The sequence below is a fragment of the Triturus cristatus genome, chromosome 10 (genome assembly GCF_964204655.1).
Source record: "Triturus cristatus chromosome 10, aTriCri1.1, whole genome shotgun sequence".
NCBI classification, from domain to species: domain Eukaryota; kingdom Metazoa; phylum Chordata; class Amphibia; order Caudata; family Salamandridae; genus Triturus; species Triturus cristatus.
The window spans coordinates 415,789,922-415,814,010 of NC_140593.1; the positions used below are offsets into that span (position 1 = coordinate 415,789,922).

A 24,089-nucleotide genomic window follows, 5' to 3' on the forward strand; every position below is an offset into this window, starting at 1 on the left:
GCTGTTACAGTTCCAGCATAGGTCGCTTGTGTTTATGCCCAGTTTCGCCAGACGAGCAGGAGTCCAGTGTAGTTTATGTAAGATCCCGAATTTTGTCTGAGCCAGTACCGGGGTAATTTTACTGTGTGTGGGGGAGGACCATAGTGTTTGGCTTTCCTTTTCATTTATAGAGTTACCTCGCTGTGACTCCCAATATGTTTGTGTTTTAGTGTTGAGGCTTGATGTGTTTGGGTGCAGTAGTCTATAGATGTGTGACACATGGTGTCCCGTTTTGTTGAGGCTAGACATGTACTGGAAGATTGAAGGTGTGGCATTGGACATTCTTGCTCTAGACAGTGCAGCTTTAATGTTTAGAAAGTTGTGTAATTCAAAGTCCGGTAGGGTGTGTTTGTTTTTGAGCGAACTAAAAGTGGCGGGTCTTCCTTCATCCTCGAGTTGTATGGGAAGGGATATTCCTGCCTCCACCCATGTCTTCATATATAGTGTCTTGCCTTTGTATTTTATTTTGTTATTTGACCATAATGATGCCCATCTCGAGTCTGTTATTCTATTTTCTAATTTTTGATCCACTTTCAGTAAGGCGTTCATGGTGTTTGTAAGTACAGTGTTCATTAGAGTGCCATGTCTGTTGGTTGTTAGGAGTGCTATTGGTTCTAGGTTATTTAGTATGGCTCTCCCTATTTTCAGCCACGCTGGTGTGTATTCTTTGTCTGGTATAATCCAGTAGTTTTGCTAGGGAGGCTGTTTGAAAAGTCTTGAAGTCTGCCAGGTTTAAACCCCCTAGGGTTTTTGTCAATCTTAGTTTTTTAAGGCTCATCCTTGGTTTCTTGTCTCTCCAGATAAAGTTATTTAGTATCTTGTCTATTTTGTGGTGGAAGTCGACACTGAGGGTTAGGGGTAGCATGTTAGTGAGATAGTTGATCATAGGTGTGATCATCATTTTAATTGTTTCAATCCTCCCCCACCATGTGATGAATTTCGGAGACCACCCCTCAAGCAGGTTCTTAATCTTGGTTAAGAGCATTTTCTTGTTGTATTCTAGCGTGTTTTTAAGATCCTTGTCAAAGTAAACGCCGAGGTATTTGATGAACCCGGTTTGCCAGGTGAGGCCCGAGTCTCCCAAAGTGTTCCTGGTGGTATGTATGTTGAGGGGTTTACATTCCGGCTTTTCTCTGTTGAGCTTATAGCCGGAGTGCGCCGAGTATCTGTTTATGGAGTCCATGAGAGCCACTATGGAGGTTTCCGGACTTTCGGTGACGACAAGTATGTCGTCCGCATATGCAGCTAATTTCGTTGTAGTGTCTTTAATGGTGAAACCCCTCATCTCATTGTTTGACTAAATGTCTCTGATTAGAGGTTCTAAAGCGAGTAAGAATAGTGAGGGGGATAATGGGCATCCTTGTCTTGTCCCTCTGCTGAGTGTAAGGCGTTCGGAGATGGCCCCGTTGATCACTATGCGGGCCATAGGTTTGTCATATAGAGCCATAACTTTCTTTATGAAGGCCTTGCCTAGGTTAAAGCTTCGCATGCAGTGTTCTAGAAAATGCCACGAAACCCTGTCGAATTCCTTCTCTGCGTCCAGTGCGATCGCCACTGCTGGGTTTGTTTGCCTGGCTGCCCTGTCTATAATGTGGCATAAAAGTCTGGTGTTGTCGTGTGACATGCGTGATTTGAGGAAGCCCACTTGTGTGTTCCGTATCAGTTTTGGGAGTACCTCGTTCAGCCTTACCGCCAGAATTTTTGCATATATCTTGCAATCCACGTTAATCAGGGATATAGGCCTATAGTTTTGTGGGAGTTGGGTGTTTTTACCCTTCTTGGGTATGACTATAATATTCGCTTCTGTCATTGTTTGTGTCACCGTCCCGGTCTCTTCGCAGTGGTTTAAGGCTTTTTTCAACTTTGGCTGTAATAGCGTGATAAATGTTTTATAGAAGGTGGCTGTACAGCCATCTGGTCCGGTAACCTTATTAGATTTAAGAGATTTAACTGCCATTTCTATTTCCGCTGTTTTAATCTCTTTCGCCAAGCTAAGTGCGTCTTCTGGTGTTATTTTTGGGAGGTTCAGGTTGCTAAGGTATTCGATGCTGCCCTTTTTATCTAGTGCTTGGTCCCTGTTATAGAGCTCCTGGTAAAAGCCAGTAAATGTGCGTAGAATTTCTTTATGATGTGTGTGTGTGATATTGCGGGAATCAGTGATCGCGGAGATGGTATGTTGTCTTTGTTTGTGTTTTAGGTAGGATGCCAGGATTTTCCCCGATTTGTTGGCTTCGCACAGGTTGATTGCCTTGTACTTGTTTACCCACAGACCTGCTCTCTCGCTTAGAATTCTGTTGAATTCATACATCTTCCTTGCGAGTTCTGTGAGTGCTCCTACGTTCTTTGTGTCTAAGATGTGTGTTGATTCTGGTTTTTGAATATCTTGCTCTAGTTGGTCTAAATGGGTGTTGGCATTCTTATTCATCTTGCCTTTGATGTTCATGATCGTACCCCTAATTGTGGCTTTTAGGGCGTCCCAGACTATTTTGGGGTCCGAATCTGGTGTGTCGTTACAGTCGATGTATTCCTTTATGGCCTGTTCTATTCTGGTTCTATTACTTTGGTTGTTTAGGACATCGCTGTTGAATCTCCACCTACGCGGATGGTCTTCATTATGTCTACCATTTAGTGTTAGGCTGATACAGGAATGGTCTGAGATTGTTCTTGTGGCTATATCTGTGTTCTCTATCAGATGTGAGTGAGAGCCAGCGATCAAAATGTAGTCAATCCTGCTGTATGAGTTGTGTGGGTTTGAGTAGAAGGTGTAGTCTCTAGTGTCTGGGTGTTGAAGTCTCCATGTGTCTTTCAGGTTGTATTTGGTGCATAGATTCTTAAGTATTTTATGACCCCCCGGCGGTAATGTGTGGCATTGTGATTGTCTATCTAATGTGTAGTCTAGTGCCATATTAAACTCGCCTGCCAGCACTGTTATCTCATTTTGTGGGAGTGCATCCATTCTCTCTGATATGTTCTCCCAGAAGGTGGTATCATCCGTATTAGGGCCATATATATTGAGTATGTGAAATTTATCGTCACCCCTTTTCAGGTGCGTCATTAGGACTCTTCCTTCTAGGTCGCATTCGTGGTCTTCTATGATTAACTTGGAGTTCTTGTTTATCAAAGTGATCACTCCCCGTTTTTTCCCTGTGGCCTGTGAGCACGCCATTTGCCCTATCCATCTAGCCCTAATCCTTCCTGCGTCGTCTTGTGATAGCCTAGTTTCCTGGAGGAGAAATTTGTCTGCTTTCATTTTAGCTAAGTAGTCTAGTACTTTTTTCCTTTTGACTGGATGGTTAAGGCCTTTGACATTTAGGGATACTATCTTCAGGTTGGATGAGAGTGATAGTGCATTATCTTGTTTCAGTGACATTATGTGGGTTTAAATTGAGGTTGTAAAGATCGGGCCCTGATCCCTATCATTGTGAAAGTATTCACGTTGGCTCCTGGTGTTTTGTGAGTGTAATCCTTATCTCCGGTCTCTCTGTGTGTATATATCCATCTTTACCCGTGCTCTGATCGCCCTCCTTCTGTGTGTGATAATGTCGGTGGCACAAGTGGGGAGCCAGAGGGCACATGGCGTAGATACGAAATACGAGTGCTTGACAAAACAGTGCTACTACTAGACTGACATACAAAACAAATACCCCCCCCCCCCCCCGCAGAAACCCTCCCTCCCACCCCGCGTCCTACAACTTGAAATTTGGACGTGTTACAGCAAAGCTCCCGCTCCATTCCCCTGGGGTGTTATTAGTATAATGCTTATCATCTACGCGCCAGTTACTTGCATCTTAGTTAATCTATTAGCAAACATAGTTGGCTGCAAATTTGTGCTATGACATTGACTTAGGTATAGAAGGATATTATTTCTCTTTCTTCTCGCTACTAGGGGAAAAAGCGTGTGACTGCGTCGGTGAGTTCGCGGGATTGTTCCTTCCAGATGCATATCAGCTCCCAGTTCACTGTCCTTCTTGAAAGTCAAAAATCTCGGCCTCTGGTTATTGAGGTAGTAGATTGATTAGCTATATTGGATATAGTACTTTGATTGAGGTAGATGTTGACGATGAGGTAGATGTTCAAATATATATATATATATTTATGTTCACTATCAAAAAGTTGAAAGTAGTTTATACGTTCTCTCCCAGTTCCGGTGATGCTCTTCTCCTTCATAGGTCCAACGAAATTCAAAATCGCAGACAGGGGCAGAATGCACATCTTCGAGGACCCCAATGATCTAACCAACTACCTACGAGGGCCACCTACACAAGATATGGAACTGTCGCAATCAAATGTGAACAAGAGAAGAGCTATATTATCAAAAAGGGGGGACCAAAGGGCTTATAAGAGGTCCAGCATACGTACCCAGGTAAACATTGAAAAAATGAAGAGTATGCAGTTCCTCAGGTGGAAGGAAGAGAGAGGGTGTAGGTGACAAGGAGACCGTAAGGAAGAGGAAGGGACATAGTCTATCATCATTCCCCCCAGGAGGAGAGACTTTGTTTGTAATCTACGTTCGGATTACCATACTTCTGTCTTGGTTACCTTATTTTCTTCTTTTTTTAGGTTCCCAATTGATACATGGCGAGACCGTTTCCCATATCATAGGTGGTAGGTAATATATGCATCCACCACACTGTGTAGATAGTTAACACTTTCAATAGGTCCTGAAGAATTGCCAAGGATCACTAGGACCGCTAGGCATGAAACATGTTGACCTCCACAGAAGAGCATAGCTAAGCCGAACCTTTACGTCAGCTAGCTGCCACTCTGTTTTTGTTTTTAATCAAGTGGATAGCCATCCTTAATAAAGTTTCATTTTTGGATTATCCAACTTGTTTTAATCCCCAACACTTACTCACATCTACACCACTAGACCCCTCACACACACTTCACCATACGGCCAGGAACAGAAGATCTCCGATAAAGAGCCCCTTTAAGGGTGCCCGTCGGGAATTGCAGCGCCGTCCCGACGAGGAGCAGGTCCATATGATGAAGCCTGACACCTAGCTTGCTTGGTGTGTGAGGACCCTAGTTCCGACTAGAGGAATTCCCTTTCTCTTCCTTACGGTCTCCTTGTCACCTACACCCTCTCTCTTCCTTCCACCTGAGGAACTGCATACTCTTCATTTTTTCAATGTTTACCTGGGTACGTATGCTGGACCTCTTATAAGCCCTTTGGTCCCCCCTTTTTGATAATATAGCTCTTCTCTTGTTCACATTTGATTACGACAGTTCCATATCTTGTGTAGGTGGCCCTCGTAGGTAGTTGGTTAGATCATTGGGGTCCTCGAAGATGTGCATTCTGCCCCTGTCTGCGATTTTGAATTTCGTTAGACCTATGAAGGAGAAGAGGATGTTTTCTTTCCTCAGCTTCTCTCTTTGTACAAGGAACCGTTTTCTTATGTCCGCCGTGTGTTTTGACCATTCCACATCAAGTTCTGTTTTTTCCTGGCCACTGCGAATATGGCTTCCGTATGTTGGAGTCTCAATGGTTTGGATATAATGGGTCGTGGCGCAATCGTATTTGTGGGTCTGTATGCTGGAACTCTGTATGCTTTGTCTATCTCCAGAGGCGCATTGAACTTCAGGTTGGTGAGTTTAGGTATTATTTCCTGTAGAAAGGTCATGCATGAGCCGTTTTTCTCTTCTTCACCGTCTGCTATGCCTAGAATTCTCATGTTCCCCCTTCTATTGCAATCATCTAGCTCCGCAGTTTGTTTTAGTAGAATTGCTGTTGTTTTTGATAGTTCTTGCAGGGCTTTGTTGGATTTTAGTTCTTTATCTTCCACGTCGCTTATCCTCTGCTCTACTTCCGCTAGTCTATTGTTTGCTGCGTGTATGCCTGCCCTCACTGCAGCCAGTTCCAGCTGGATAGCATCTGTGGTTTGTTTTGTCGATTTCGCTAGATCTTGCACGTCTGCCAGTTTTTTAAAGATAATGTCTGGTTTATGTTTGATCGGTGAATCCAGATTCTCACTCTTGTTTTTTTTTGCTTGTTGCGAGGGTTTCCCATCGTTACCAGCCATCGTTGCTCATCCTCTCTTCTCCTGTTTCAGGGTGAGCTTTCCTCTGATCTTCCTTTCTATGATTGGTTCTCTTATGGGTCCTTATTGGATGTGAAAGTCTTTATCCTTTTCCGATTCTGCTATCTGTTTTGACTTGCCGATTAGTGTTGTCCTCTGACTGTTGCTTATGGTCCTTTGTTTGTGTATCTAGGCCGTAAGTTAGTTGTCTGTTTGGTGAGCTGCTCTGTATGACCTGGTTATTCCACGTTATGCCTCCCCCTCAGTTAGGCTGTGCTGTAGTCCTTTTGGTGCTATCGTTCTGTGGTGTATTGAGCTTTCGTTCTGGGTATGATCTATGCTCTCATTGGTTGCGTCTTGGGTCTCCCCTGGAAATCTCTTGGGCTGTGTTCCCCAGCGGATCTTACACTGTGCTTTAGTCGGTGGGGTGGTATGTCTAGGTAGCACTGTAGGCTGGCTCGAGTGGGGCCTGTGGGCGGATTGGTGCTAAAGGTTTAGCTATGATTCATTTCTACCTGGAGGTTTATGATTTTCTCTCCGTTAGTGGTCTGTCGCCCCTCATAAGTTATGGGTGGTGGGCACTTTGTCCCTTGCTTAGCTTTGACTGCTCACCCTTTAACGCTGTAGTTGTGTGTTACAGAAATGGTGGCGCCCAGCTTGAAGTTTCGGTTTCGCACGGGCCGATTTTGAGCGTTGGGCGCACCTCTGTTCTTTCCCTTGGTTTTGGTGCACCGTACTGACCCAGTTTATGATGTGGCCCTCTCCTATGTGTTTGGGCTTACTCCTCTCTCTCCCGCCATCTATGCGAGACTTAGGCTGTTGCTTCCCTAAAAGATGACTGTCCTCGTCAGCCAGTATCTGTTCGGAGTGTTAGGCGCACCACCGATCTCCCCTGGTTTTCGGTGTTTAACTTTGTTTGTACGTAGTTACAGAGATGGCGGTATAAAGATGGCGGCCCCCAGCTAGAAGTTACGGTTTCGCTCGGGCTGAAATTGGGCGTTGGGCGCCCCTCCAATCTTTACCTAGGCTTCGGCGCACCGTACTGACTTAGTTTATGGTAGTAGCCCTCTCCTATTTGTTGGGCTAGGTTTCGGTGCTTAGCTTTGTTTCTTCGTGGTTACAAAGATGGTGGTATAAAGATGGCGGCCCCCAGCTAGAAGTTTCGGTTTCACTCGGGATGAATTTGGGCGTTGGGCACCCCTCCGATCTTCTCCCTAGGCTTCTGTGCACCGTACTGACCCAGTTTATGATAGTCACCCTCTCCTAAAAGTTGTGCTATGTTTCGGTGCTTACGTTTGTTGGTTCGTAGTTTCAAAGCTGGCGGTATAAAAGATGGCAGCCCCCAGTCAGAAGTTTCTGTTTCGCTCAGGCCGAATTTGGGCATTGGGCACCCCGGCTTCGGTGCACCGTATTGTCCCAGTTTATGATAGTGGCCCTCTCCTATATGTTGGGCTTATTCCTCTTCCCCCCGCCGTCTATGCGAGATTTAGGTTGTTGTTCGCCGTGGGTGTCACGTTGTTCTTTCTCTAAGAGATGACGGTCCCCGTCAGCCAGTATTTGTTTGGTATGTTAGGCACACCACCGATCTCCCCTAGGCTTCGGTGCTTAATTTTGCACTCTGGGGTTCTTATATAATCTATATAATTATATAATATATATCTAATTCGATCCTTAGAGGTAGCCCTATTCCCTCCTCGTGTAAAAATGCTGAGATTGTCCCCATCTATAAGAAAGGGGACAGAGTGAAGCCATCCAGCTATAGGACAATTAGCCTCATTGACTCCTTGCAAAAGATTTTCTTTAAGCAGTGTTTAGTTCGGTTGCAGGACTGAATCACAGAGTCAAACGTCCTGAGTGATTTCCAGGCAGGCTTTTGAGCAAAAACTAGCACCCTGGACCAAACCTTCCGTTTGTTGTGCATATATTGGAAGGAAGTACATGTAAAAGCAGGAGAGCTCTATGTGGCTTTCATAGACCTACGGTCTGCATTCGATCTAGTCCTGCACGCTAACCTTTGGAGGTTCCTCAAGAAGCAGGGTATGCCACAGAACCTTCGAGATGTTTTAATTAGACTTCACACATCGAACACAGCACAGGTAAGAATGGGTGGGAGAAATCAAAGTAGCGACCCTTTTTTTGTCCAGTGTGGAGTAAGGCAGGGTTGTGTTCTTGCCCCCGCTCTTTTTATTCTTTTGATTAATGATGTTATCAACTTTTTAGATAGAGACGGGTATGATGCCCCGAAAGTCGGCAACAAGAGAGTCCCTGCCTTGCTCTTTGCCAATGATACTCTCTTGATTTCAAAGACATCGCAGGGACTTCAGCAGCTCCTCAATGATTTGATCAAGTTCTGTGATGAGCGAGGCCTGGTCTTGAATGAAACCAAAACTAACTATAGGATTTTTAGGAAAGGTAAGGCCAAATCTAATAAAAGACCTGTGCTAGTTGGTAATAGCAATCTGGAACGGGTTGATGCTTTTGATTGCCTGGGCATCCTCCTGACCCCCACAATTAATTGGGAGGCACATTTTGAAAAGTTGAAGATGCAACTTACACTCCAGACTGCAAACCTTAGTAAAATACATAGCAACACACTTTCAAGGCAGCTTGCACCATCCCTTAAAATTTATAACACAAAAATCTTCGGGGGCTCTCTTTATGGGGCTGAACTTTGGGTCACAAGCTCGATAAACCTTCTGTCATCTATTGAAAATCGATTTCTTAGATCTTTGACAGATCTACCTGCAAGTACCCCACTGGTGCCTCTTTTCTTGGATCTAGTGCAAAGGCAGCTGGTACACAAAATAAGTTATAAACTCCTGATGGTTTGGCACAGATTGTGGACAATTGATGATCTTTGTTCTTATCGGGTGAATCTTTTAAAGCTACTAAAGCTTCCCTCGACTAGCTCAATTCCTTGGTTTAGAGCATTGAAAGTGCTATTAGGGAGGCTTGGAAAGATGGGGTTTTGGCTAGACCCGGGTAACATGTCCTCTGTATCCAGGCAGAAGCTGAAGGAAATGTTTTGGGAAACAACCCTATTGCAAGCTTTGCTTAAGGTTAAGGGCAACTTGACTATCAATTTCCTCAATTTTAAATGAGCCCCCTGGTTTGAGGATTCAATGGATGAAGTTGTCCCTCCCCTGGCTCGGAAGTTATTGTTTCGGTACAAAACAATACCCACTAAATATTTTTGTAAAAAATGAAGTAAGGATCCAACTGATGATGACCAATGCCCTGCTTGTAATGTGAGTCCCGTATCCATTGTTCATCTGTTATGTTTTTGCCCAAGTTACAAATCTCTTAGGGAACAAGCATTTGCAATGCAATAGGTCTCGCATTTATAAGAGTTTGAGCTATTGGCATTGTAAAATTACAATGCCTTTTATTTATGCTTTGGTTTTAAAACAAATAAAAGGCATTGTCATTTACAATGTCAGTAGCATAAACTCGCATAAAAGCAGTGTGTGGAGTGCAGCAGTGTGCGGCGTGCAGCAGCGTGTGGCGTGCAGCAGCGTGTGGCGTGCAGCAGCGTGTGGCGTGCAGCGGCTTGCAGCGGTGTGCGGCATGCAGCAGTGTACGGCATGCAGCAGTGTGCTGCGTGCAGCAGTGTCGTGCAGCATGCAGCTGTGAGTAATGCAGCAGTGTGCAGCAGTGTGTGGCGTGCAGCAGTGTGCGGCATTGTGTGGCATGCAGCATTGTGTGGCGTGCAGCATTGTGCGGCGTGCAGCATTGTGCGGCGTGCAGCAGTGTGTGGTGTGCAGCAGTGTGCGGTGTGCAGCAGTGTGCGGCGTGCAGCGGCATGCAGCAGTGTGTGGCGTGCAGCAGTGTGCGGCGTGCAGCAGTGTGTGGCATGCAGCAGTGTTTCGTGTAGCAGTGTGAGGCATGCAGCAGTGTGTGGCGTGCAGCAGTGTGCGGCATGCAGCAGTGTGCGGCATGCAGCGGTGTGTGGCGTGCAGCAGTGTGTAGCGTGCAGCAGTGTGTGGCGTGCAGCGGCATGCAGCAGTGTGTGGCGTGCAGCAGTGTGCGGCGTGCAGCAGTGTGCGGCGTGCAGCAGTGTGTGGCATGCAGCAGTGTTTCGTGTAGCAGTGTGCGGCATGCAGCAGTGTGCGGCGTGCAGCAGTGTGTAATGCAGCAGTGTGCACAGCATTGTGCGGCGTGCGGTAGTGTGCGGCGTGCAGCAGTGTGCAGCAGTGTGTGGAGTGCAGCAGTGTGTGGCGTGCAGCAGTGTTTCATGTAGCATTGTGCGCCGTTCAGCAGTGTGTGGCGTGCAGCAGTGTGTGGTGTGCAGCAGTGTGTGGCGTGCAGCGGCATGCAGCAGTGTGTGGCGTGCAGCAGTGTGCGGCGTGCAGCAGTGTGCGGCGTGCAGCAGTGTGCGGCGTGCAGCGGCATGCAGCAGTGTGCGGCGTGCAGCAGTGTGAGGCGTGCAGCAGTGTGTGGCGTGCAGCAGTGTGTGGCGTGCAGCAGTGTGTGGCGTGCAGCGGCGTGCAGCAGTGTGTGGCATGCAGCAGTGTGTGGCGTGCAGCAGTGTGTGGCGTGCAGCAGTGTGTGGCGTGCAGCAGTGTGTGGCGTGCAGCAGTGTGTGGCGTGCAGCAGTGTGCGGCGTGCAGCAGTGTGCGGCATGCAGCAGTGTGCGGCATGCAGCGGCATGCAGCAGTGTGAGGCGTGCAGCAGTGTGTGGCGTGCAGCAGTGTGTGGCGTGCAGCAGTGTGTGGCGTGCAGCAGTGTGTGGCGTGCAGCGGCGTGCAGCAGTGTGTGGCATGCAGCAGTGTGCGGCGTGCGGCAGTGTGCGGCGTGCAGCAGTGTGAGGCGTGCAGCAGTGTGTGGCGTGCAGTAGTGTGTGGCGTGCAGCAGTGTGTGGCGTGCAGCGGCGTGCAGCAGTGTGCGGCATGCAGCAGTGTGTGGCATGCAGCAGTGTGCGCCGTTCAGCAGTGTGTGGCGTGCAGCAGTGTGTGGCGTGCAGCAGTGTGTGGTGTGCAGCAGTGTGTGGCGTGCAGCAGTGTGTGGCGTGCAGCAGTGTGCGGCGTGCAGCAGCGTGCGGCGTGAAGCAGTGTGCGGCGTGCAGCAGTGTGCGGCGTGCAGCGGCATGCAGCAGTGTGTGTCGTGCAGCAGTGTGTGTCGTGCAGCAGTGTGTGGCGTGCAGCAGTGTGTGGCGTGCAGCAGTGTGCGGCGTGCAGCGGCATGCAGCAGTGTGTGGCGTGCAGCAGTGTGTGGCGTGCAGCAGTGTGTGGCGTGCAGCAGTGTGTGGCGTGCAGCAGTGTGGCGTGCAGCAGTGTGTGGCGTGCAGCAGTGTGTGGCGTGCAGCAGTGTGTGGCGTGCAGCAGTGTGTGGCGTGCAGCAGTGTGCGGCGTGCAGCAGCGTGCGGCGTGCAGCAGCGTGCGGCGTGCAGCAGTGTGTGGCGTGCAGCAGTGTGTGGCGTGCAGCAGTGTGTGGCGTGCAGCAGTGTGCGGCGTGCAGCGGTGTGCGGCGTGCAGCGGCGTGCAGCAGTGTGCGGCGTGCAGCAGTGTGCGGCGTGCAGCAGTGTGAGGCGTGCAGCAGTGTGTGGCGTGCAGCAGTGTGTGGCGTGCAGCAGTGTGTGGCGTGCAGCAGTGTGTGGCGTGCAGCAGTGTGCGGCGTGCAGCGGCGTGCAGCTGTGTGCGGCGTGCAGCAGTGTGCGGCGTGCAGCAGTGTGAGGCGTGCAGCAGTGTGAGGCGTGCAGCAGTGTGTGGCGTGCAGCAGTGTGTGGCGTGCAGCAGTGTGTGGCGTGCAGCAGTGTGTGGCGTGCAGCAGTGTGTGGCGTGCAGCAGTGTGTGGCGTGCAGCAGTGTGTGGCGTGCAGCGGCGTGCAGCAGTGTGTGGCATGCAGCAGTGTGTGGCATGCAGCAGTGTGTGGCGTGCAGCAGTGTGCGCCGTTCAGCAGTGTGTGGTGTGCAGCAGTGTGTGGCGTGCAGCAGTGTGCAGCAGTGTGCGGCGTGCAGCGGCGTGCAGCAGTGTGTGGCATGCAGCAGTGTGTGGCATGCAGCAGTGTGTGGCGTGCAGCAGTGTGCGCCGTTCAGCAGTGTGTGGTGTGCAGCAGTGTGTGGCGTGCAGCAGTGTGCGGCGTGCAGCAGTGTGCGGCGTGCAGCAGTGTGTGGCGTGCAGCGGCATGCAGCAGTGTGTGGCATGCAGCAGTGTGTGGCATGCAGCAGTGTGTGGCGTGCAGCAGTGAGCGGCGTGCAGCAGTGTGCGGCGTGCAGCGGCATGCAGCAGTGTACGGCGTGCAGCAGTGTGCGGCGTGCAGCAGTGTGAGGCGTGCAGCAGTGTGAGGCGTGCAGCAGTGTGAGGCGTGCAGCAGTGTGTGGCGTGCAGCAGTGTGTGGCGTGCAGCAGTGTGTGGCGTGCAGCAGTGTGTGGCGTGCAGCAGTGTGCGGCGTGCAGCGGCATGCAGCAGTGTGTGGCATGCAGCAGTGTGTGGCATGCAGCAGTGTGTGGCGTGCAGCAGTGAGCGGCGTGCAGCAGTGTGCGGCGTGCAGCGGCATGCAGCAGTGTACGGCGTGCAGCAGTGTGAGGCGTGCAGCAGTGTGAGGCGTGCAGCAGTGTGAGGCGTGCAGCAGTGTGAGGCGTGCAGCAGTGTGAGGCGTGCAGCAGTGTGTGGCGTGCAGCAGTGTGTGGCGTGCAGCAGTGTGTGGCGTGCAGCAGTGTGCGGCGTGCAGCAGTGTGCGGCGTGCAGCAGTGTGTGGCGTGCAGCAGTGTGTGGCGTGCAGCAGTGTGTGGCGTGCAGCAGTGTGTGGCGTGCAGCAGTGTGCGGCGTGCAGCAGTGTGCGGCGTGCAGCAGTGTGTGGCGTGCAGCAGTGTGTGGCGTGCAGCAGTGTGCGGCGTGCAGCAGTGTGCGGCGTGCAGCAGTGTGCAGCGTGCAGCAGTCTCGCATTTGTGAAAGTTAGAGTTTTTAGCATTGAAATCTAATGTTTTTTTACTTTAGTCTGTTCATTTGCAGAGGAGTGATTATATTTGCATAGTGCTATTGCCATTTATATGACGTTGTGGCGCTGGAGAACCTGGAAATAGGTTATAAGGGAGGGGAGACAAGAGTGATAGGTGCGTGAAAAATAAGTAACAAAATCCTTGAAAAAACAAACACATAGGTAATGCAAGATTAAGTAAAGCATGTGAAATCTAGTCAGGAACAACATGTTTACTTTAAAGGTTTTGGTTAGTTAGAGCCAAACGCAATTTACCGGCAGGCCAGAACTGCTCGCCTCTATCTAATGTGCTGAACCACCGTAGTGCGAGCGGACTCAAACTGTGAATTCACTCCAAAATACGATGACAATGACAGCGACATTAAACGAGGAGGGAGTGGGAGGGGGGAGTGGGGGCGGGCCGCAGTTGTAAAAGGCAGGGAGAGGGTGAGATTGAGGAAGGGAAAGATAGGGATCAAAGGAAAAAACAAGGGGGTGGCAAATGGTGTGCACTTTGATGTCCTCAGTGTCCGCACGGCTCACTGAGGACATCAAAGCAAGTGATCAGGCAGTGCTTTTCAGGCTGCCAAATGGTGCGCGCGCCTGGGGCACATGCACTGTATTTGGAGGCCTGAAAAGCCACTGTTTGCACTTCCAAAACTCGCTTACTATAAGTCTCGCCTGAGCAGCGCTAAAGCGCTGTCTCAGGCGAGACCTAAAAATGGATAATTCCCCTTTGCAAAATGGTCCTGGCCATTACCTGGAGGTGCTTAGAACTTTGAGCACGAATACTAGCATAGTTGTGGTCTTTGGGTTATCGAGGTATTGGCACGCACTGTGGCTGAAAAGGTCCAAATGTATATTATGATGGTCTTTGATCAGCCATGGAAATACTGATATGCATTATAGATCCAGTGTCTAGCAAGCACCTTAGGTCTACCTTATCTTGAACGCATGTGTATTCTTTTGTGACATGAATTGTTTTTATCTATGTTTTTAACTTGGTCCTTTGTATTGTAAATTATCTGTGCTGTGTACTTTTATGACCTTATGGGCGAAATAAAGTAAGTAAAGTGCTACACTTGCACAAGGCGCCTGCATTGCACTTGTGGGAAATATGCCTCTTAGGCCTCTACCACAGGGACAAAAAACAGAAGGTCACCCCTTTCCTTACTCTGGGATTGCTGACAGCCAAACATCTCATTACTCTGCGTTGGAAATCACCTGAGCCTTCGACTCTAGCGGCCTGGATGCAATCTCTCATTTCATGGGCCCAGGCAGAAGGTGTCTTGCTGTACAGGGAAGACAACTTAGGGCTGCACAAACTTCCCATTGCTACTAATTGGGACACAATGCTGACCGATCTTCAGGTCGCCACACAGCATGCACCTGAGGCTCCAGATGGCCCACTAGAGGGTGGGGAGGGAGCAGCGGATGACCAGGACCTTTCTTAACCACATGGCACCCACGGGGTGTCTAACCTTTCCCTGTTCACTCTGTTCCAGGACCCAGAACTTGTACGTTGACTAGTGTAACCATGTGTTTTCCTGACTAAATGAAATGTATGTGTGGGACGTGAGGGGTCTTAGGTTCCCTTTCTTTCATTGTTATATTACTCAAAAGTGGAACTGTTTGTCTACTTCTCTATGCATTTGCTGTTGGCCCTCTTGGCTGGCTACTATATTTGTATTGCATCTTACCTCCTATGAGGTTGCGTTCAATCTAACTGACACCTGCATGCTGGTGAATGGCTAATTTCACTCAGTACTGCCTTGTTGTGTAGAATGCAATTTATTATGGGTCATAGCCCTCAGCTTCCTGGTATCTACACTGCCTATGTAACTGAAGCATTTCATGTTGTTTGTATGATTTGCGATCAACCTGAAAAAAAACATTAAACAGATTCAAACAAAAAAGATGGATGGGTTTAGGGAACACCAGGCACCCACCCTCAAAAGGGTAAGCGCATTGCTTGTCCAAAACTGCATTCTATAGTTACTACAAACATAACAGACCCAAAACAGTAATGATTGTGCTCCAGCTCAGACGTTGAGCAAGGCCAGCACTACACATGGCCCGGCATTGGTACTGCAACACATTTCTAAAGAATATGATTGAGATAGGGAGGTATTTAAACTAAAATCTCAGACAAAATAATGTTTAATAAATTAATTTATTTTGACTTTTCAAAAATATATACATATATTTTACTGTTAGGTTAATTAAATAGAATTGTTTAAATATGTTATTATAAAACATCTTAATAACCTTTTATAACATAAAAATACATACCATGCAGTAATGTTTAGTACACAATAAATAAATACAAACATTTTTGCTTTAAGTGCAAATGTGTTTTATTATATGCTAACTAATCAAATATTTAATTCAAGAGTGAGTTAATAGAGCTATTGCATTTTTTATTTTCTACATTTTCAATAGTTATTTTACATTGATTTGTAACATAAACATAGTTTTACAAATACTTATAAAATTTAATAAACTTTTATAAATTTCCCCTAAACCTTTCCATGGGGTGTTCTTCGCTACTACTAGTGTAACTGTATGGTCATATGTGATATTCTTTCAGATTCCACCCCTATAATGAGTTACTCACAAGTAAATGTATATTTGTAAATAGTCCCCTAAATGTTTTTATATCCGAATGTGGCCCACTGTGGTTGTAGATGTATATCCTGACACCATTGTTCATAAAGCAATACATCTGCTGTTTTCCAAGCATGGAATAAGGGAATTAAAATGCTGCTTCAAGGTGCCTTCTGCTAGCAAACGCTTTGTTTTGCATTATGTACATTTTTTAATCAGAATGATTAGCTGCTTTTACTAGCTTTTGATGTAGTAACCGTATTTTAAAGTCAAGATGTGTTTGCTAAGTAAGCAATTTTAAACTGAGAGCCTCTCATAATCCCTATATTTGGGATACAAATAATGCCCAATGGCTCATTTGTACACATCACGTTTCCAAAATTACACATTTGCACTTTATTGTGATGCGTGCACTGAATAAGTGCATCGTTATGGCAGTTCAAGACGCATTTCATGTAGCAAATTACTGTTTTGCACTCCCTCCAATTGTAAACTGACGAATTAGGAGTACTGATTAACACTTGAGCTAGTGATAGTATTTTAACAACCTTCAAGTACTACTGTGGCTTTGGTTGACAGTATTGTTGAAATCGTATTTTAAGGATTGATGAATTTTACTGTGATTTGAGCCGATGGGTCTGTCAAATTTTTGTAATTTTTTTTTGTTAACACATTTTATTAGCATTTGTAATTTCAGACCCAGAATATCTGGGCAATTTGAGACATACACTTCACATGTAGGATATGTTAAAAATACCATTTGTCCCAGTTGCTGTATAAACATTATGTAAATAAAACATGATACAATACCAAAGGTATCAAAACTATACCAAACTATTCACCATGTCATGATACATTTATTATCTTGGTCCCTCGCGTCTCCAGTGTAGACGGCTCTTGGTGAAGCTATATTTCAAACTATTCATGCTCATATGTCATTATCTCTCTTTCTATTTGACAATCTGCTGTAGTGTGTGACTCCAGAGGAAGGTTTCTGTAGGTGGCCCACCTCTGCCTCATTTTAGTGTGTTTCTGCGGGCAGCCGCGTGCAATAAAACCAGGCAGTTCCAACTCCATAGTAAAACCCATTCCTTTTTTCCATAGTGTTACATTAGGTGGGGCCTCCGCCTTCCATTGTATGGCAATGTCTTGTTTTGCTAATGTAAGGCCTAAAAATAGCAGGTGTCTTTTGTACTTCTTTTCCCTGATTCCTTCTGTACAATGTAGGGATGTGAGTTTCAGGGATCCAGGTAAGTTTCATGCCAGCACCTCAGTCAGGCAATAAAAGTTACCTCGCCAGAAGCGATCTAGGGCTGGACATGATCATATCGTGTATGTGAGTGTGCCCACATCTGATTGACACCGTTGGCATTGTGGGAAAGCAATTAACCCTGCAGTCCATAGTCTATGTTGAGTATAATATACCCTGTGTAGATATTTAAATTGCATAAGTCGGAGTCTGGTAGAGATTCCCACCTCTCGTGGTGATTGGAGTGCTTAAGCCCAGTCATCGTCATCAGTAGGTCCTAAATTGGTAGCCCATGTTACTCTTAGGGTAGCCAGGGTAATGGGGTTAATAGGAATCAGGTTTTAGTCGATTTTCGATATTTTGTGGTCCCCATGGTCCCCCATAAGAGGTTTGCCTTCCAGTGGGCTGAATTCTGGAAGGTTGGTTAGGTCTTTAATATATGGATGAAGGGCTTGTCTAAGTTGTAAGTACTTGTAGAGAATGGAAAATTCTTTTTGGAGGTCTTGGAAGGGTTTGAGGATATGCTCCTTCATTACATCACCTAGGGTTGAGATTCCGATTCGATCCCAGCTGCTGAAGGTCTTCAACCTGTGGGAGCAGGCGATTACGCCACAGTGGATCTCCCTTTGATGAAGGGACTGTCGCCAGGTCATGATCACTACCTGTGAGGAAGGTCTCTCAGGTCAGACCTATTGTATAGGAGTGTGTATATGGAGGGTTCTCTCATGATCCATCGTTCAACTTTATATGCGGACTCGTCACTGAGCCCGTACCACTATTTGTTCAAGATCTGCAGATGTGCTGCCGGAAGGTAGGATTGTTTGTCGGCGGCAGCTATACCACCGCAGTATGTGGATTGAAAGTAAGTGCGTAAGGCGACTTGGGCTGTGCTACCTCCCCATAGGAAATGTCCTTGTATGGCATTAATTTGACAGAACCAGGACAAAGGAATTGGGTAGGACTGTAGTTGATATAAAAGTAGGAGTAGAGAAACCATTTTGAAGATGTCTGATCTTCTGTAGAGTGACAAGGGGAGTTTAGACTAGGTTTTCACCCGTTCTGTCATTGCTTCTAGGTTTCGTGCCCATGAGACTGCTTGGCTGTCCGACAAGGCCATCTGCCCAGCGGCCGCTCCCTAAGGTCACTCTTAACGGGCAGACCAACGATTTTGTACTATTCATGTGGAGGCCGGACATCTCGCTGAAGATACACATTTTCTGAAGGATTCTGGAACCAGACCTTTTGGGTCAGTGAGGAAGAATAGGACATCATCTGCATGTAATGCTATAGGATCAGATATCTCCGGAGTGCATTCAAAGCCATGTTGAATTTTATTTTCATCGTAAAACCTTTAATTAACTGATCAATAAACGTATTAATTCCTGACACCAGTGGCTTCCAACAATGTTGACTTTTGACAAGTTAAAAAAAAGGAAAATAGGCCATCTCTCTTAATTTGTGTGTGTCTGCTGTATCTCCAACTGACATGTTCGAGAACAATCCAGAACTACAGATGCTGTCAAGTTTACTCTCTGCAAACCAGCAGTACTCCTAAAGTTATGTGTTGGGATACAGTTTTCTTTTTGAGTGGTGACCTTTTGGGCTTTGGGAACCATAATTGCACCAGTGAATTACTCTGAAGAACCCTGATCTCTAAGAAAACGAGAACAAAGGATACAACACCCATAGCACAAGAGTTATACTGTTGTGACCAGTTGCCTCAACAATGACTGGTTTGTCAGACATAATCCTCAGTGTTCCACGAGACTAGAATATTGAATTGAATACAATTTTCAATTATTGCATTTCGGTTTGAAGTAGTTAATCACTAAAACCTTGTTTGGAGTTATATAACTTGACTTTATAAGTTGCTGGCAACTTCTGGTTTTCTTCATTGTACCAAACTAAAACTCTAGGTATACCAGCTGTATAAACAAATGAATCACATGATCACTTTATCATACTCTATCTTACTTAAAAAACATCTTCTGCCTCCTGGAGACAGCCCTTACTACTGAACCTAGTTACACTTCAAGAAGCAGAAGTACATAAAGAAGAACTTAGTTACCTAATTGGAAGGCAACACTATCTGAAGTACTGGCAAACCAGTGATTAAAGACAGTAACTAGCACAAACACTGTCAAATAACCTCTATTTTCCCCATGATTCAAAGACAATAACTCACAATGAAGAAAAAAAGCCGTATCAGTATGAAGCGATGTGAGTTTAATGACGGCTCTCATTGTGTACAGACATCTTTAGACAGGCAAGGCGGTGGAAGTTGTACAATATGTTGCTGGGATGGAGTTATTTTAATAATTTTATGTGTGTAATGTTACTGTCACTTACTCTAAAGACATAAAATTCATTATGTTTGTAAAGGTAAACACAAAATTGGGCTTCTGTAGTAGACACTGCCAAATGCAACTATCACATTTTATTACTTTCTAAATAGATTTTTTAGCTTTCTAAGTGACTGTACTAAAAATAATTGTAGACTTTTTTGCAATCTAATGTACACAAGAGAAGCACTAGTTCTATATTATTTTCTATTGCTTTGATTAAGTTTATTTGCCCATTTGGAAAATCCAGAGCAATATCATATATTCCCATGATAATTCCAACAAGAAAAATCTGCTGATTTAATTAGTTAAAGATAGGCAGATGGCCACCTATCCTGCATGCCCTGAATGTTGGTTATCTTCCTATAATCCTTCTTATTCAAATGGATTGTGCATCAGAGTTGTAAACCTGTTTTTACCCATTGAGATGATATGTTCACGCTATACTGTTCCTATGAAAAAGTAACAATGTCTAAAGACATTTAGCATAATGTGTCCCTTCATGTTCTCTATAACTGGACTTCTTTTTTCACAGATTAACAACAAAACAAAAAAAATCAGGTTTTCATTCTGGAAGCACTGTAGGCCACCTCCAGTACAGTGCCAGTACAAAGTGGTGCAGGTTATAGAGGCTCCACCAGAGAGCCACATGGTTAACATGTGAAAGGTACTGTTTATTATTCTATTTCTGCCCGTATGTCATATTTGATTCAAGGTGGTCATGTTTACATGACCATACATAATACATCCAGAAAACCAGGTGGCATATTCATAATCTGCTCTTGTTTGATATGTTCCCTCACCCACTGGTTATTCCAAGCACAACACTCCCACCACCAGACAGCTCGATTCTCATGCTTTTGCGCTAAAGATTTCACTCAGTACTATCTCGTTCCTGAATATGCTTTTATTTTCCATTCTTTTTGTTAGCCATTTGCTGCACGCCGTAGGTCTGTGCCATTCAAATTATGTGTACCTGATAAAAATGTACCTGCAGGATGTTTATGTTACCCTTTCATTTTCTGGCAGCCCTCTTGACTTGGAAGTCTGCCAGATCTCATTGAATTACTTTGTGAATGCTTGACCTGTGACAGGCCTGATTGTTTTATGGTCTGCACCTTGTAACATCCTGGGAGACCACATGGAAGTGTAATATGTTCATTATTTAATGGATGTTAGCGTGGCTGATGTTGGGTATTGACTTTTGTTGCAGTAGAATGAAGAAGCCCATGGGTGTCCATGTCGATCTGATTTTCAGTATATGCAGACAAGGAACATCTATGTAAAATTAATCTCAATTGAACTTATTACCTTGGTCACTGGCTATCCATGCCAAAGTTGTAAGAATATTTACATATCCGCATACATGAAGTGAATCCAAATAGAACTCCTTTTTTTACTCTCTCGTTATCCATGCCACATTTTCAGGATATTTAAAAAATTAAAACCTAAGTGAAGTGAATTTAAATAGGACTTATTCTTATTCACCAGTTATCGTGAAAATCTGACATAGACTCTTCCTACCATGATCTAATATGATCCGACATGCCTAGCCTAGAGTGCAAATCTTAACCACCAAGGATCAGATAGTATCATATAGCCAAGATCAGTTTGATCCATGTTGCCTTTATGGCCCTCACTTCAGCCTTCAATTGAGTCAATCATTCCAAACCATGGAACATTCTTCTCTAAATGGGTGTGGACTCAGATATCATGGTTTTCTTGAGAGATATTCTTAAGGATACATCTGCCTCAATACAATATTCTAGTGAGTCTTCTTGTTCATGACCTTTTAGTAAAAATAGAGGAGCCAATCAAGCATGTATTTTGGCCTAGTTCTTATTTACCCTGAATAAAAACAGATCAGAGTTCACATTATTAGCGTAAAAAGCTCATGGTCCTCCTGACGGGAAATAACCCTTTACAGCTTTGCTTTATGCGTTCCATGAGCTAGAACTGTGTTGGGCCTGCAAACACTATTACATTTGTTTGTTGCTTTTATAAATAATTTGGACCTGTATGAAGCGATGTGAGTTTAATGACGGCTCTCATTGTGTACAGACATCTTTAGACAGGCAAGGCGGTGGAAGTTGTACAATATGTTGCTGGGATGGAGTTATTTTAATAATTTTATGTGTGTAATGTTACTGTCACTTACTCTAAAGACATAAAATTCATTATGTTTGTAAAGGTAAACACAAAATTGGGCTTCTGTAGTAGACACTGCCAAATGCAACTATCACATTTTATTACTTTCTAAATAGATTTTTTAGCTTTCTAAGTGACTGTACTAAAAATAATTGTAGACTTTTTTGCAATCTAATGTACACAAGAGAAGCACTAGTTCTATATTATTAGCAAGTCTTAAGCCCACTATATGTAAGAAACTTCCAGGTGCAAGGTCCCAACCTTCCCCAAACTGGAGATCTAGTGTGATTCAAAATTATATTGGAAGCCCCTCGTTGGAACAAAAAATAATTAATTATTGATAGTGATTTCTACGATTTCAGGTTTTACGTCCGGGTTGTGCAAGGAACTGCAGAAAGCCATACAAAGATATATCAAGCAAAATGTACGTCAAAATTGCCTGTGACATTTGAGGTTAAGCTGATCTTAAATAAGTCCACATCATTGAAAACAAATAATTTAGGCACCTGCTGAGTGTGCTGCAAGGTGTACCATCTTAAGTAGTGTATGAGGAGCTGGGCGCAGGTATTTATGTGCTGTTTTAGCACTTCACCCGCTTCTCCGTTGGGTAAAAGTCTGGACCAGGCTGGAAACCGAACGAAATGGGGAGATTCTGGAACATTATCTTCCTTGAGAAAGGTCGCCATATACCATGGTTAAGATATGTTGAGGATTGTTTCCCTCTCACGGGCTGTGTTACCTGTTAACTCAGTTACTTGTTTTTTAAACAGTGCATCCAAAAGAAGGCATACTATGGATGACTGATTTTATGAAGTTGTTACTTACTCCAAATAAATAATAATCCTTATGTTTGAGAAGGTAAACAAAAAATTTGGATTCTGTAGTAGACATTGCCTATCACAACTAATTACTTTCTAAATAGATTTTATAGCTTTCTAAGTGACTGTACTAAAATGATTTGTAGCCTTTGGCAATCTATTGTACACAAGAGAAGCACTAATTTTATATCAATTCTCTATTGCATTGATTGAATTTATTTGACCATTGGGAAAATCCAGAGCAATATCATATATTTCCATAAAAGTCCCAAAAAGAAAAATCTGCTAATTTAATTAGTTAAAATTAGGCAGATGGCCACCTCCTCCTGCGTGCACTGAATCTCGATCATTTCCCCATAATCTTTCTCATTCAAATGGATTGTGCATCAGAGTTGTAAAACTGTTTTGCTCATTGAGATGGTATATTCAAGATATACTGTTCCTATGTAAAAGCAACTGAATTTCTAATGAAATTTAGCATAATTTTTCCCTTCATGTTTTCTATAACTGAACTTTGTTTTATTCCACAGATTAACAACAAAACTAAAAATAATCAGATTTCCATTCTGGAAGCACCAGGGGCCACCGCCAGTACTGTGCCAGAGCAAATTGGTGCAAGCTATTGAGGCCCCACCAGAGCGCCAGCTAGCCACTGTGCAATAGGTGCTGCTAATTATTCTATTTCTTTCTGTAAGTCATATTTAATTCAATGTGGTCATGTTTACATGACCATGCATAATACACCACATCAAGAAGTACATGTAGAATATTCATAAGAATCTGTGCAAGTTTACTTTTCCTTCAGCATCTTGGAGTTCCCATATTGGACGACCTCCGCGTGGGTAAAAATATGACCAGTTTGTGGGACAGAAAAGGGAGCGATAATAAAGCCATCAGTAAAAGGAGGTTGTGTTACAACTGTACAGAGTATTCATCGCTAATAAAGATTCATATGTGTGCATTTCTGAAGGTCTCATCTAGAATATTGTATCTATAACCAAGTATCACTCTTATCAACTGAGCAAGCTGTGTGGACCGGCGGTTGTAGTGAAGACGCTGACGCCGACCTCGGAGGCAAGACTTGAAATATGCTGGATGCCCGGGTTGATAATGTGCACATATCTACTTCCAGGCGGTAGAGGTAACTCTGTTCTTATGTTCTTATAACTTTAAATGGTGGCTTGCTGGTAGGACTCCACCTGGCAACTACCTTGTAAATATACCATTCATCAAGCACTAGAAAATACTATTTTACTGGGCTCAACATAACAAAATATATGTACTACCTGTACTACTTGTTGTTTTTCTCCTTTAATCTCCTTTTCTATATACAAAATGTATAGGTCTGGTGCATCCTTGAGGTGGAATTGGGGCCCTGATGAAATTGCCACAAAGTCAATGGCAATAAAACATGTCGGACATTTAGGTTAAAATGGTCTAAACATGACACTGTTGTTTTAAATGAAACGAACACAGCAAAAATTAAAGACAGATCTTTTGTGTTTCCGTAACTCACTTTTACCATTTTGGAGCAGCACAACTGGCCTCCTTTTTCAACTGGGGTCTTTAGGGTTTGGATTATTTTGATTTGGACAAATATCACTTTAGCGGACACATTGCTTTTCCTTATTCACAGATCTTTGGGAGTTGCTTTCCGTTTTTGTCAGGGACGTGCTGATGATGACACAGTGAGCTAATTGGTGAACACTTGCCAATTGCTCCTCAGGTCTTGCTTACGTGAGGAACTTCCTAGACTCACCTCAATTTTCAGTTTTGAACACTTGTCAAGCATCACTGCAGTATACCGGCCTGTTTTTAATTTATTCTCTAAAGACACACATGGGGGAGTTTGATAATAAACCAATACCCTATCTCACTAGAAAAAGAAATTGTGTGACATTCCCCTGCAAATTTGATATATATGTGTGATATATAACTAGGGCTTTGTAGT

At 44.8% G+C, this 24,089-nt stretch overlaps 1 long non-coding RNA gene across 3 annotated transcripts in view; it reads left to right on the plus strand.

Annotated features, from left to right (window-relative positions):
* Window positions 1–23,103, plus strand: part of LOC146789540 (uncharacterized) — a 132,171-nt gene extending 109,068 nt beyond the window's left edge. The window contains exons 4-6 of one of the 3 annotated variants that reach the window (XR_014970115.1): window positions 17,906–19,050; window positions 19,708–19,839; window positions 22,669–23,103. This is a non-coding gene — a long non-coding RNA (uncharacterized LOC146789540). The remainder of the gene's footprint in view (window positions 1–17,905; window positions 19,051–19,707; window positions 19,840–22,668) is intronic. The other 2 variants (XR_014970116.1, XR_014970117.1) reach the window with 2 other exon arrangements.
* The last annotated feature ends 986 nt before the right edge of the window (window positions 23,104–24,089 follow it).